At 41.8% G+C, this 12,949-nt stretch overlaps 1 protein-coding gene across 1 annotated transcript in view; it reads right to left on the bottom strand.

Moving 5' to 3' along the window:
• Positions 1 to 12,949, bottom strand: part of TSNARE1 (t-SNARE domain containing 1) — a 522,750-nt gene that overhangs the window by 495,870 nt on the left and 13,931 nt on the right. The window contains exon 2 of the mRNA XM_030446428.1: positions 7,567 to 7,659. The gene's annotated coding sequence lies outside the window, so the exon portion shown is untranslated. The remainder of the gene's footprint in view (positions 1 to 7,566; positions 7,660 to 12,949) is intronic.

Consider the following 12,949-nt stretch of genomic DNA (forward strand, 5'->3'; position numbering starts at 1 on the left):
TGGTAGGGTTTCATTTGAAAGGAATCAGGCATTCAACCTGGCTCAGCAGGGAGACATCAGGACACCAGGGTCAGATGGGGCTGAAGCCCACGGATTCACTTTAAAGACAGCAGAGCCCTGAATTTATTGGCTTAAAATGATGCAAAAAGGCATGTTTGGGCTGCAGCTCACTGATGCATTAGCTCTGACAAGGAAGATAACTCAAGACCTTCCCACACTGCTCCTTTCCCACCCCACACCACAGAGTTAGCTCTCTGCTCTCATCCTAACACAGCAGCCAGCAGCTCATGCCATAAATCAGATCAATGAAACATTCAGTTAAAAATAACAGCCAAAAAACTCCTCCATTGCAGGAGAGCCTTTAGTATTACAAATGATGAAAGCACTTTTCTAAAAAAAGCAAGCTGAGTTGAGAGCTATTTCTGAGAAGGTGACAAAAAAAACCACCACCAAGCTCGGGCAGCAGAATAACACCTGGACTGCTCCAAAAATTGCTGGGTCACGAGAATAACCCCAAAATAGGTGTCAGTACCCCCAGGGAATAGCTACCTGGTCTGGCTCCCATCCTGGTCTTGTGTCCTGCAGGAGCAGGGCATTGACAGAATAGAATCATGGAATCATTTTGATCAGAAAAGACCTTTAAGATCATCAAGTCCTGACAAGCCTTTCAGGGAAGAAATTGCCCCCCAGTACCCAATCTAAACCTCCCCTGGCAAAACTTAAGGCCATTTCCTCTTGTTCTGTCACTTGTAACTTGGGAGAGGAGGCCAACACCCACCCTGCTACAACCTCCTTTCAGGTGGTTGTATAGAACAATCCCCTCAGACTCCTTTTCAGAGGACACCCCTATCCTCTCCTTGTAAGCTTCTCATTAGGCATCTCATACAATCATATTTTCAGGGTTGGAAGGGAACATAAAGATCATCCAGTTCCAACCCCCCTGCCATGGGCAGGGACACCTCCCACCGGATCAAGTTGCTTAGAGCCCCATCCAACCTGGCCTTAAAAACTTCCAGGGATGGATGGGGCTTCTACCACCTCCTGGGCAACCTGTGCCAGGGTCTCACCACCCTCCTGGTGAAGAACTTCTTCCTAACTTCCAATCTAGATCTCCCCTCCTCTAGTTTGAATCCATTCCCCTATGTCCTATCACTCCCTGACATCCTAAAAAAATCCCTCCCCAGCTTTCTTGTAGCCCCCTTGAGATACTGGAAGGCTCCAATAAGAGCCTTCTCCTCACCAGACTGAATAACCCCAACTCTCTCAGTGTCTTCATAGGAGAGGTGCTCCAGCCCCCTGATCATCCTTTTTGGGATTGGGAGGAGCTGAATGAATTGTTTGTTGTTTGAAAGCTTAAGTTTCAGTGGAAAATATATCCTGGATGTTTCTTAAAGAAAGCATCTCCTTGCTCAGTGGTCTGTGTTATTCCTGCCTTGTGACTGGGAGCCAGGGGAAGATGTTGGGATGGATCTTCTGGGGCCAAGAAACCACATCCTCACTGTAAGCACAAGGATTTGGAGTGATTTCAGCACTTACTGAAACTGCAAGGAAAGAGACACCCCTGAGGGTTTTTATTCCAACTACTTTTATAACTGATGCTACGAAATACGAGGGAGCTGGGGGTACTCTTCCCCTTTTCATCTGATCTAAGCACACATCAAGCAAACAACCAGCTGTCTTCATCCTGTACTCCATGCCTGGACTGGACAAATTCTTGACCCACAGCAGCCAAGTCCATCAGCAGGAGGAGCTACAGCAGTCTCTGGTTCACAACTTCCCCATGGACAACACAGAATCTCACCGCCTTCTTTCCAACACGTGGATGCAATCCCACTACAGCAATTGCAGCTTTCCATGCCTTTCACAATTAATTCACTCCATATTACAGAATCACAGAATAATTTGGGTTGGAAGGGACCTCTAAAGGTCATGCAGTCCAACCACCTGCAGTAAGCTGGGACACCCTCAACTAGATCCAGGGTGCTCAGAGCCTCATCAAACCTCACCTTGAATATCTCCAGGGATGAGACCTCAATTAACTCCCCAGGCAACCTGGTTCATTTTTCCACTGCCCTCAATGGTAAAGAACCTTCTCCTAACATCCAATCTAAACCTACTCTTCTCTAATTTAAAACCACTGCCCCTCATCCTATCACTCCAGGCCCTTGCAACCAATCCCTCTCCAGCCTTAATTAATCCCTCAGAGTATCTGTTCCTTCATTTTACCCTTTGGAGACACTGAGATAAAATACTCCATCAGGATTAACAGAAAAACCTACAGACAGACCTCTAGAGAACTGCTCAGGACAGCTGCTGTTCCCCAGTTCTCTGATGCAGTGCAGCAGTACAGAATGATATTCTAAAGATGGCCCTCTAAACCAGATGTTTCTAAGTAAATTTAAGTTTCATGACAAGCTCTTTTTGTTTATTTCACACTTTTTCTCATCCTTTTTGTTTGGGGGAGTGGGCAAGCCAGGGTTGTTCTTTCTCAACCTCAACATTAGATGAGAATGACTCAAAAATACATTAAAGTGCACTCTTAAGGCATGGAATATCACAAACAAATACAGCTGAAAAGCTCCAAACTATCAAAAGCTACTTCAACAAGGGGGTTTGCTTACTTGTGGCATTCACACAACTTTTAAAAGGTTGAATCCTTTCCAAGTATTTTACCTCAGTCACAGGGGCAAGCTCACCAGTACAGGAAGGTGCCAACAACACCATGCTCCACATTCCTGCATGCTTCCCAGGCTTCAGCTGACTTCCCAAAGACACCTGTGTGGGATTCTCAGGCTTCATGAGGACCTAATGCCCTGAAAAACACTTGTTGTGAGCTGGGAATTGCTTCCAGCCTTCTGACAGATTGATGTTGATGATAATCTCCTTGCTTCCATTTACTCTCCAATAAATTTGAATTTAACCATATCAGTGACCCAGGCATCTTGTCTTGCACTTTCACAGGTTCACAATACCTATATCCTACACCACTGCTGAAATTCAGTGATTATCAGCTGGACTTTCTACAGCAGGACAGATATTTGTGGGGGTCTATGCTGTCAGCATGCAGGAAGGAGGTTTCTGATGGGGTGTTTGACCACAGATCCCTCTCCATCATTCCCATGGCATGATGCCATACAAGCTCCAGCTTCATCCCATCATGACAGGATACAGCTCGTTATTTTATGGAGAGCTTTCAGGCTCAGTTTCTCAGTTGATTCTTCCAGACAATGTCCAGATTTCCCCAGAAATCCTTAGCATTGAAAAAGCAGACCATGGAGGTGTGCAGGAACCCACACCTCAGCAACAACAGATTATGAACACTAAACAAGGCCCAATATATGCACAATTTTATTTCACCTTTGGCTATCACAGAGCCAAAACAAGAGGATTCAAGTCCATAAATATTCCTGACTCAGCAAGCACGTGAAGACTAAAGAAGCTCAGGCCTCAAACCTTGAAGGCAAGTACACAACAACATCAAATCCCCTTCATTGTTTCACTTTTAAATAGACAGGAAGGAGGTGTTGACACTGAAATGATGTTTTGCAATTCAGGAAATCTGTGTTCAATTGCCAGGCTTGCATAAATTCTGTAATCCAGTATTATGTCTTTAGGAGAATTAAAGCCAAAGCAGTCATCTCACCTGTTTCCAAAGCATCCTAGTGCTGCAAAATGCATAGGAAAGACTCTTGGTTTAATGGGATATTATTCTCATTCAGTATAGCCCAGCATGAAACAGCCTTGCATCACTTTAATTCTTAACCTTCAAGTAGATTAAATCAAAACTAAAACAAAACACAAATGTAAAAAGATGCAACATTTATAATCAAGGTGGCAAGAAACTGGCACTGTGTTTATCACTGGAACAGTTTGGGAATTAGCCTAGATCAGTTCCTACCACTGATCAAGGCATTTCTGCAGCAGGCAGATAAAGCAGGGTTGCATCATGTGAATAAGAACTGTTTAGATACATACACATAGCCAAGTGGCTTCTACTTTTGAGGCAAAACCAGAAAGGACTTTATGTTCCATTAAGTATTTTCTTTTCTGTCCTCTTCTTGGCCATCTGAGAGATCTGCTCAAGTGCCTTTGCATAAGACAGTCAGAGAAGCTCCTTCCAAGCAGAAATAAATAAATAATGAAGCCACTCTTTGCTTTTAATATGATTTCTTAAGAAAACAAGCATAGCAGCTTCAAGACTGCCACAGTGAAAAAGAAGCAAAGAAGGAAGGTTTAATCATCCACTCAGGAGGTTACAAAACAGATTTCTCACATCTCTTGTTAAATCTGAAGTGCTCATACACAAATATTAGTAACACACTGCAGCAAGCTGAATACTTTCCCCTCCCCTCACACAGGAACATGTGCAAGCCCTTCCCTTGCTCTCCCATACACACTTTTGCTGTTTCTGTCACTTTTTCTTAGCAAAGAGATCAAAATGAAACTCTAAGCAATCCCCCCACTCATTTTAAAGCCTTCCTCCCTTTCTGAGGGTCTTGCTGTCCTGCAGATCACCAATCTTTCTGCCCAACTACTCTGCAACATATGGAAGCATCAGTGTGAGGTCTCTGCAGCCTGACCAATAATGGGACTCGTGGCCAAAGCCTCAGCATTGAGAGAGCACCACTGAATTAAAGCAGTCTCCCAGTTACCAACCATACCAGGAACTGGGAGAAAGAGGAGAGAGATTATCCCACAGAAGAACTTAAGAGCTGCTTTCTTCTCCCTCAGACTGTCTTATATCATCTCTTCACAAGGCAAAGAAGGAACTGTTTCTATCAAAGCCCCATCTTCCTAGCTTTTAAGGAAGAAATATTTTTAAACAAGAGTGAGGGAAACAGTGGAAGTGTTTGCCCAGAGAGGTTATAGATGCCCATAGCCCAGTTATAGATGCCCCATCCCAGGAAATATTCAGAATCAGGTTAGCTGAGGGAGCAACCTGATCAGTGCAGGGAGGTTTGGGCTAGATAACCTTTAAAGGTCCCTTCCAACCCAAACTATTCTATGATTCTTAGTTCTCTAGCACAGCAAAACACTGCCCCATCATGTGGTTGTTATCACCTGGATGTGCTGGCTGGGGACAGGGTTTAGTAGTGGGGTTCATCAGAAATAGGGTAGTAGGGTTAGGACTAGGTTGGACTCTGTGATCTTGAAGGTCTTTTGCAGCCTGAGCAAATTCTATGATTCTATGTCAGGGTGAACCCAGAGGACCTTTCTGAGCTTTGTTGTTGGACAGCAATTTGGTGGAATACCATCTCCTCCCTCTCACAGCACTGGTGAAACACTTGGGTGCTTTTCTGCTTTGCCCAACCAATACCAAAATGTTGGGAAGACTTCCAGGAATGCAGTCTGGAAAGCAAATCCTAACCCCAGGCAAAGCTGACAGTAGTCATCCTCAAACTCAAATGCAAGAGCTGATAGGAGACAGAAACTACTGCCCTACTCAACTGAAATAAGAGGAAAATAAGTTGCAATACTAAAAAAAAAAAAAAAACCCACAAAAAAAATCTAAAACAAACCTAAAAAAAATCAAAACAAAAAAACAAAACCAGGAAAAATACCCCCAAAACCTCCCAAGAAATAAAAACAAAAGCTGAGGTGAATAATTCATTTAGACAATATGCATTGCCCATACTCTACCTGAATTATTTAAATTGAAGGTTCATGGTTTAATCAGAACAACAGTTAAAAAGAAAAGCTAGGGTCAGAAGTACAAGATTTATCTTGGGCAAAACCAAAATAGGTTTCTTGGTAAAGCATTTTCATTTAAAATAGAAAAAATAGGCTGCAATTTGTCTACTGACCAGTAAGGGGAGTCGGTGCCTAGAGCTTTGAGTCAACCACGCAGATGCAGTTTTGGGTGGAGAAAACTCAAATCTGTTCTGAGGCAATAACAACAGTGAACACATTGATGAGTACCAGAAGATGCTAAAGGAAGATGGACAGAGAGCACCATGTCCAGAAAACCCATTAACCTGGAGAAGAGAGGGGTGGAGAGATACTACTAGTGTAGAAATAAAAAGTCAGTGGTTTGCTTGGAAATGGGTTTTTCTCTCCCTGGAGGACTTGATGGAGAACATGTGATGGAGAGCACATGGAAGAAGAAAGGTAAAGGGCAAATTAAATCATGTCAAGATGGAGCTTATGATCAGAAATAAGAGTTAAATTTTAATGTACTTCTGAGCACAATGTTCTGATGGTAGCACATTTCCTAGAAAAGCCTTGGGCCAACTCCTCTGGTGGCCTTGAGGAGACATGTAGGAGGGTACCAGATGCCTGGGACAAGAATTTGGAAGACAACAGCTAATCAGACTCCTTATCACTGTACTCTAGCAGTAGAAACAAATAAAGAAAAAACACAAATAAAGGTTTATTAAAAAAAATAAAATAAAACAAACAACAACCAAACCTCAAAACCTCTTGTAGGGAGTGGGATTTAATAACATTATACAGTATCTAAAGAAAAACTCCAGCAGTAGGAACTCATTAAGTACTGTATAGGGAACAGCAGCAAAATCACTATTGAATCTATAGCCATGCTGGGCTCCTCAACAGCAAAAGGGCTGCCACCAGCTATGGGGCCATGGGGAGGAGCACTCAAACACTTAATGTTCCTCTTTCCCGTTAATCTCATTAACCTTGTATTTACTCTGTTGTTGGTGATTACTCAGGATGTTAATAAGCATACTTTTTGCATACTATTTACTGAACGTTGCAAATCTGCTTAGCTCTGTAGACACAGTGGGGCTGGAACATGCCAATTCTCCCCATGCTATACAGAAAACAGTGGCAGAAGAAAAAAAAAAAAATCACCATTAAAGGCTTGCTTCAAAGGTTGTGATTTTTTGTCTAAGAATTAAGTGCAAGATAACCAATTGATTCTGAAAAGTATATAAAATTTTCCTTTTTTTCTAAGTCTAGAACACTTTCTAAAGTATTCTCTGCAGGAGAAACTGAGACCAACCCAAAAATAGCCAAGAAATGACTTATTTCCTAGTATTAAACTCGAGTAACATGAAACAGCTATTCTAGACACGATACAAATTACTGTTAATGGTATTCCAGGTGGGAAAAGCAGATGTAGTTTAAGAAAACTATTTCTGCTGATTAAAAACTCTATAGGTTTTACAAATACAGTCCGTTATGCCTTGAAATATTAAATGTTCATTGACCATCTGTTCCTAGCAGAGAGCACCCATTAACACTTGCCAGAGAGCCCAACTAAAAGTCAACACACCGCCAGTGGGGACCATCCTGGAGCTTAATGAACCAGCCAAGTGTCAGGCAAAATCAGCTGTCAGGGGAAGAATTTGCATGAAGATCACCCAGTGTTAACCAGTTAAAACAAAGAAACCACCACAAAAATAGAAGATGCCATCCAGAGGTGAACATCTGCAAGCACTGAGCCCACAACACTCCCACACATCTACTCCAAGGGTTGAGTCTACAAGATGTTGTATCATCTCTGAGTTAAAGGGAGAAAAACAACCACAATAAAATAAAGAACCTGAAAGAGGAAAGATTACAAAAGAAAGAAAATAGGAAAAAAAAATATAAAAATCTCACCCACAACTTTATTCCCAAGTGTGTGGAGCCACTTGTTTGGCAACAGGCAGCAATAGCCCAGGGGACTCAAGGGCTGTCTCAGCAGTATTGTCTCTGTTCAGGGAAAAGAAAAAAAAAAAAAGAAAATCAGAAGTGAAAAGTCCATGCAGGTTTTCATCTACTCTTTTTCCCCCAGCCTGAAGTGCAGCATTCCCAAGATTGAGGTTTTACCCATATCTTCAGATTCAGCTGCCTTTGGGATTTTTCACACCCTGTGAATTTGTTAAAGAAAAATATGTATATTAGGCAAGCTTCACTTTGGGCCTACACAATATCTCTTGACAATGTAACACATACATTTAAAAAAAAACTCCACTGCTTCCCTTTAATTTCAGGGTGCAAACATTAGAGGACGACCAGGGAAACAGAGCAAGTAATTTTCATTTTCTGCAGGTTGTGATTTCACACAATTGCCATTTCCCCTGTTTAGCAATCTCATGTTTTATATTCCATCTTAGCAAGTTGAGCTTTTAAGGTAAAATACAGTGCCAAGTGCTGGCTTCTGAAAATAGGGTAAATAAGTAAGACCTTTACATTTTAAGATGTTGCTCAGCAACACCTTGTCATGCTGCATCTCACAACACTTCTTCCTTGTTATTTTTCTGGCCAAAGGTCAAAATTCATCTTCCCAAGAGAAAAGCCTTCCTATAGACAATAATGAAACTTTCACATCCAACTACCTCAGGAACAATCCTCATCTCCATCCTGGAGCCCTTCCAAACATCAAGACACACTGCAGTTACTCAAGGAGGCAGCCTTCAGTCTTTGCAATCACTGCACAGTGACAGACAAAGTGTGTACATTGCCACCAAGGAGATGTAGGATGATTAAACAACTCCCAGTCCTTCTGGAACACATCTAAGTAAGCATCAGGATGAAGCACCACTGCCTACAGGTTCACATCTCCACATTGGTAACCAAAGTCTATGCATACACATGCAGCAGTTTTGGAAACGATTTTTTTTTTTTCTGGATTTCTCTTAGGAAAATATAAAAGCAGAGGTAGCTCCTGGATATATGCTCCAACCTGCACTAGCATCAGCGTTTTCTATGATTGTCAATCTGCTGGTGAGGCCACACCTCGAGTCCTGTGTCCAGTTCTGGGCCCCTCAGTTTAGGAAGGATATCGAGGTCCTGGAGCAGGTCCAAAGGAGGGCAACCAGGCTGGTGAAGGGACTCGAGCACAGACCCTATGAGGAGAGGCTGAGGGAGCTGGGGGTGTTCAGGCTGGAGAAGAGGAGGCTCAGGGGAGACCTCATCACTCTCTACAACTCCCTGAAAGGAGGTTGGAGCCGGGGGGGGTTGGGCTCTTTTCCCAGCCAACTCTCAGCAAGACAAGAGGGCAGGGTCTCAAGTTGTGCCAGGGGAGGTTTAGGTTGGATATTAGAAAGAATTTCTTTACGGAGAGGGTGATCAGACATTGGAATGGGCTGCCCAAGGAAGTAGTGGATTCTCCGTGTCTGGAGATATTTAAAAAGAGACTGGATGTGGCACTTAGTGCCATGGGCTGGGAACTGCAGCGGGAGTGGATCAAGGGTTGGACTTGATGATCCCTGAGGTCCCTTCCAACCCAGCCAATTCTATGATTCATTCATATAAAAAGTACTTAATTCTTATGCAAAAAAATCACAACCTTTGAAACAAGCCCTTTCTATGATTCTCTGACTTTCTCCTTCTCTGATGCACACCACATCTCAGCACATTCAGAGGACCCAGGAAAGTGCAAGCACCAGAGGATCCCTCGAGCTCTGCCACCATGTACATTTACCAGCTCTGCACCAAGGAGGAGAAAGTCTCTCCTTGACCATCTCTATTGTTTCCCATGTGCTACCAATTTCCTATAAAATTCATAAAAAGAGCAAAACTGAGCAAGTTATAGAGAGTAATGCTAACAGCTATGGCAAACTATTTTCATCTGATTGATTACTCATTCCACTTGAAAAAAACCCTAATATTTGTGTGATTTAGTGTAACTTCAGATAGGGAAAAAAAAAATTACAAAATCTTGTCTCTAGGAATTTCACATGGAACAATCAGGCTACAAATGAAAACAGCATTATTTGTCCAGCAGACAGAATCCAGCACTAATATCTCAGGATGTTTGTGGGTCCTAAGAGTTTCTATCACCTTGGGTCAAGTGTTTTTTAACAGCCTCTGCAAACGAAATCAATAAACCTTGCAATTCTTCAGACCAAGCTAAGCCACATGCCACACATGCCAAGCAGAGATTCGGGTCCTTAAGTATAGAAACCTGGTGGCCCAGTTTTACAGAAATCCCAATATTATGCCCATCTCTCAGAGCACCCAACACCTGTGTGTGAAGCATGGTACATGCAGCCCTAGAAGGAAAAAAACCCAATACTGAAATTATAAACAAGCACGGAGTCGCCCATGCAACTTCTTGCTGACCTAACTTCTCCTTATCTCATCCTCCCACCCTTTTCATCCCACAGATCTCTCTGTTTTCTTCACCAGCTTTATCTTCTCAGCCAGCAGAGTCTCTCAGGATGCTGGACACCATAAAAGAATGGAAGAGGGACATGAGCTTTGGTTGGGACCCACAGGGAGTCTGTTATGGGGTGAAATTAATGACAATTCTGCCTACCTGCAGGGGTTTTTGTGTCTTTTTTTTTTTTTAACCATCTTATATACAACTCACATGATGTCAGTACAGGAATATCACACTAAAGATCTGGAACTTAAGAGGCGGGTTTTCCTCGTTTCTATGGTTATGAGCAATTTTAATGACCAACCTAAATAAAAAAGCTGGAAGAGAGAGAAAGTAGGAAGGAGTGAGGTAGGCGTTTAATTTTGATTGACAAGACACAGCATAACTAGTTAAGATCTGTCAAATGCCTGCTGAGGATCACAAATCCTCAGCACATTTTATGGCAGACAGAATTAGTCTAAATGCACAGCTTTACAAAAATGTTTCTTACCCAGTGGGATCAGAGTTCACCATTTTGGCACTTTGGTTTCCCCACACAAAGCAGGTGATATATCTACCAAAGGAGCCAAGGGAACAAGGGAGGGACAGAAAAAAAGAAAAAAAACCATATATAGCTCTTATTATTTGTGAGATTTTCAAATTTTAACAGGCTGCTGTCTCTTTTGTCCCTAGCCAATATATATTCATCATATATTTATAGATACACACACACATATATATATATATATATATAAGTATAAAAGAACAGCATTCCCAAGATTCTTAACTCCAACAAGAATAATTTGAAAGTATTATCAACACCATCACTTTGGAATCAGATCTGCATCACATTATGTGCTGTATAAATACCAAGTAAGGAGATGATTCCCGCATTAAAGACCTTAAAATAAAGAGATTGAATGCAGAAAGAGTTGAGCACAGATTGGATGGAAAACATCAGGAAAAGTAGTGACAATCTGGAGAGACAGAAACATGGGCATGACAGTCAGCTGTGAAGATCCCTGAAAATATCACATAAAAAAAAAAAACAAAACAAAACAGGGTGTAGAGAAAATTAAAAGCATCCCTACAAATGTTCATGGGTGATGGTTTTCTTATACTTGTTCAGTAGCTTTTCACAGGGCTTTATACTCCTGACAGCACTTTCTAGACCACCACTTTCTGAGATCCTATGTACTTTGAATGTTTTAGAGTGTTCTGCTATTTTGCCAAATCTGTTTGACTTTTAAGGAGGGTAAAACTACAAGAGAGGACAGGGTTATGAAGGAGGGAAGGCAGCAGCTCCTGAGATGCCTGCCAACAGGATTTGCACTTAAACCAAGCAGTTCTGGCACAGAACACCCTCAAAATTTGATATTTAAAAGACTTCTGGTGTTGGAATGAATAATTAAAGTAAAAGGATGCAAGTGAAATAAGAGCTGATCAACACAAACTTCTATCAAAGTCAGGAGAACATCTTCCCACAAGGGCCAAGTCACCTGGTTCTTCCATACTACATTAAAAGAAAGAGAATTTACTTACCAACTACTTCTGTTTACACTGAATATCATCCCTCTCCAGCCTCTAACCCTTTCCAGACTCCAAGAGGTGCAGATTTGTACAAATCTCAGAGAACCAAACAAAAATAATCCCAAATAAAACCCAAAGCTCACAAGAAGTTGCCTCATTTGCTGGAAGTTTCCAATCCTAGAGCCAGGCATTTCTTGTGATACAAACCTGCCCTTCCCCAAGAATTCCAGAGGATTTGTACCATAATAATACTGAAAACACAAATTTCCTCAACCTACCTAGATCCTGAAGAACCACAGCACTCTCTCCTCAAGAACTGGAATAAATGAAAGGACTCAAGTTCACTTCCCAACTGATCACCTCACTGGGACAAGTCTGCAGACCTCTGGCTCTTTAAACTTTCATTTTACAAGTAATTAAACTAAAACTGTGTGAAGTTTATTCATTCAGCAGTTGTACCCTAAACAAGCACTCACACATTTAGTTACCTCTGACTGCCAGGCTCTAAAACTGGCATTTTTCTATCTAAAATTCTACCAAACTTGGACACAAATTCCTCAATTTCAACCAAAAATTTCAACTCATCTCTTAACAGAGATCTCTTAAGTCAACCAAGATTTCTTGAAATCTAACATCAGTGTGATGTACAATGAAGAAAATCAAGTTCCAGGGTATGTCCTCCTACCATTTTGCTGGCAATGTTGGCTTCACTCATCCCATCACATCCATGATGACTTAATGGGATGGAAAAGTCCAACACACACCTCAGCTCTGATTATTTATCTGAGTCCCTGAGACACCAGAGAAAAAAGTATTGAAGATGCAGTCTTCCAGCCTTTCTATTCAATGCTTGAGGATGCTTTAATGATTCACAAGCCAAAAAATTTGGTCAACTCTGTCCAGAAAATATCTGTTGAATCAAACCCATCACCAGCACAATGGTCTTGTAATGGGAGATGTGTGTAAGAGGAGGGAAATCACCTGAACTATTGATAGTGTTCAAGTCATCAATGATATCTTCAATGCATCATTAGATGGCACAAAGAGACACAGCAAGTAAAATAAGGTTCAAAACAAGAATCAAGGATGAAATAGGAACAAAAGGCAAGAGCGGGTAAGAAGAAGAAGGCGTTGCCAAGAGGCTAAAGCTGCCACCTGCTTTTCAGTCCTCAAATACTCAATAGAAAAACTTTTAGTCAGTGGTCCCATGGGATGTAATAGGTTCTCTTAATTTCTGTCAGTGATTTCTGTCCTTACTGACACAGGATAACTTCTGTACCTACTTGAAAACCCTCACAGCATCTCAACAATAGCTATGGAATTGAACTGAGCTTGGTGGCAGAAAGGAGATATGGTCCCTCTGCCTTGTACTGGTGGGCAAAGGAC

This window comes from Calypte anna, chromosome 2, assembly GCF_003957555.1.
Source record: "Calypte anna isolate BGI_N300 chromosome 2, bCalAnn1_v1.p, whole genome shotgun sequence".
Classification (NCBI taxonomy): Eukaryota; Metazoa; Chordata; class Aves; order Apodiformes; family Trochilidae; genus Calypte; species Calypte anna.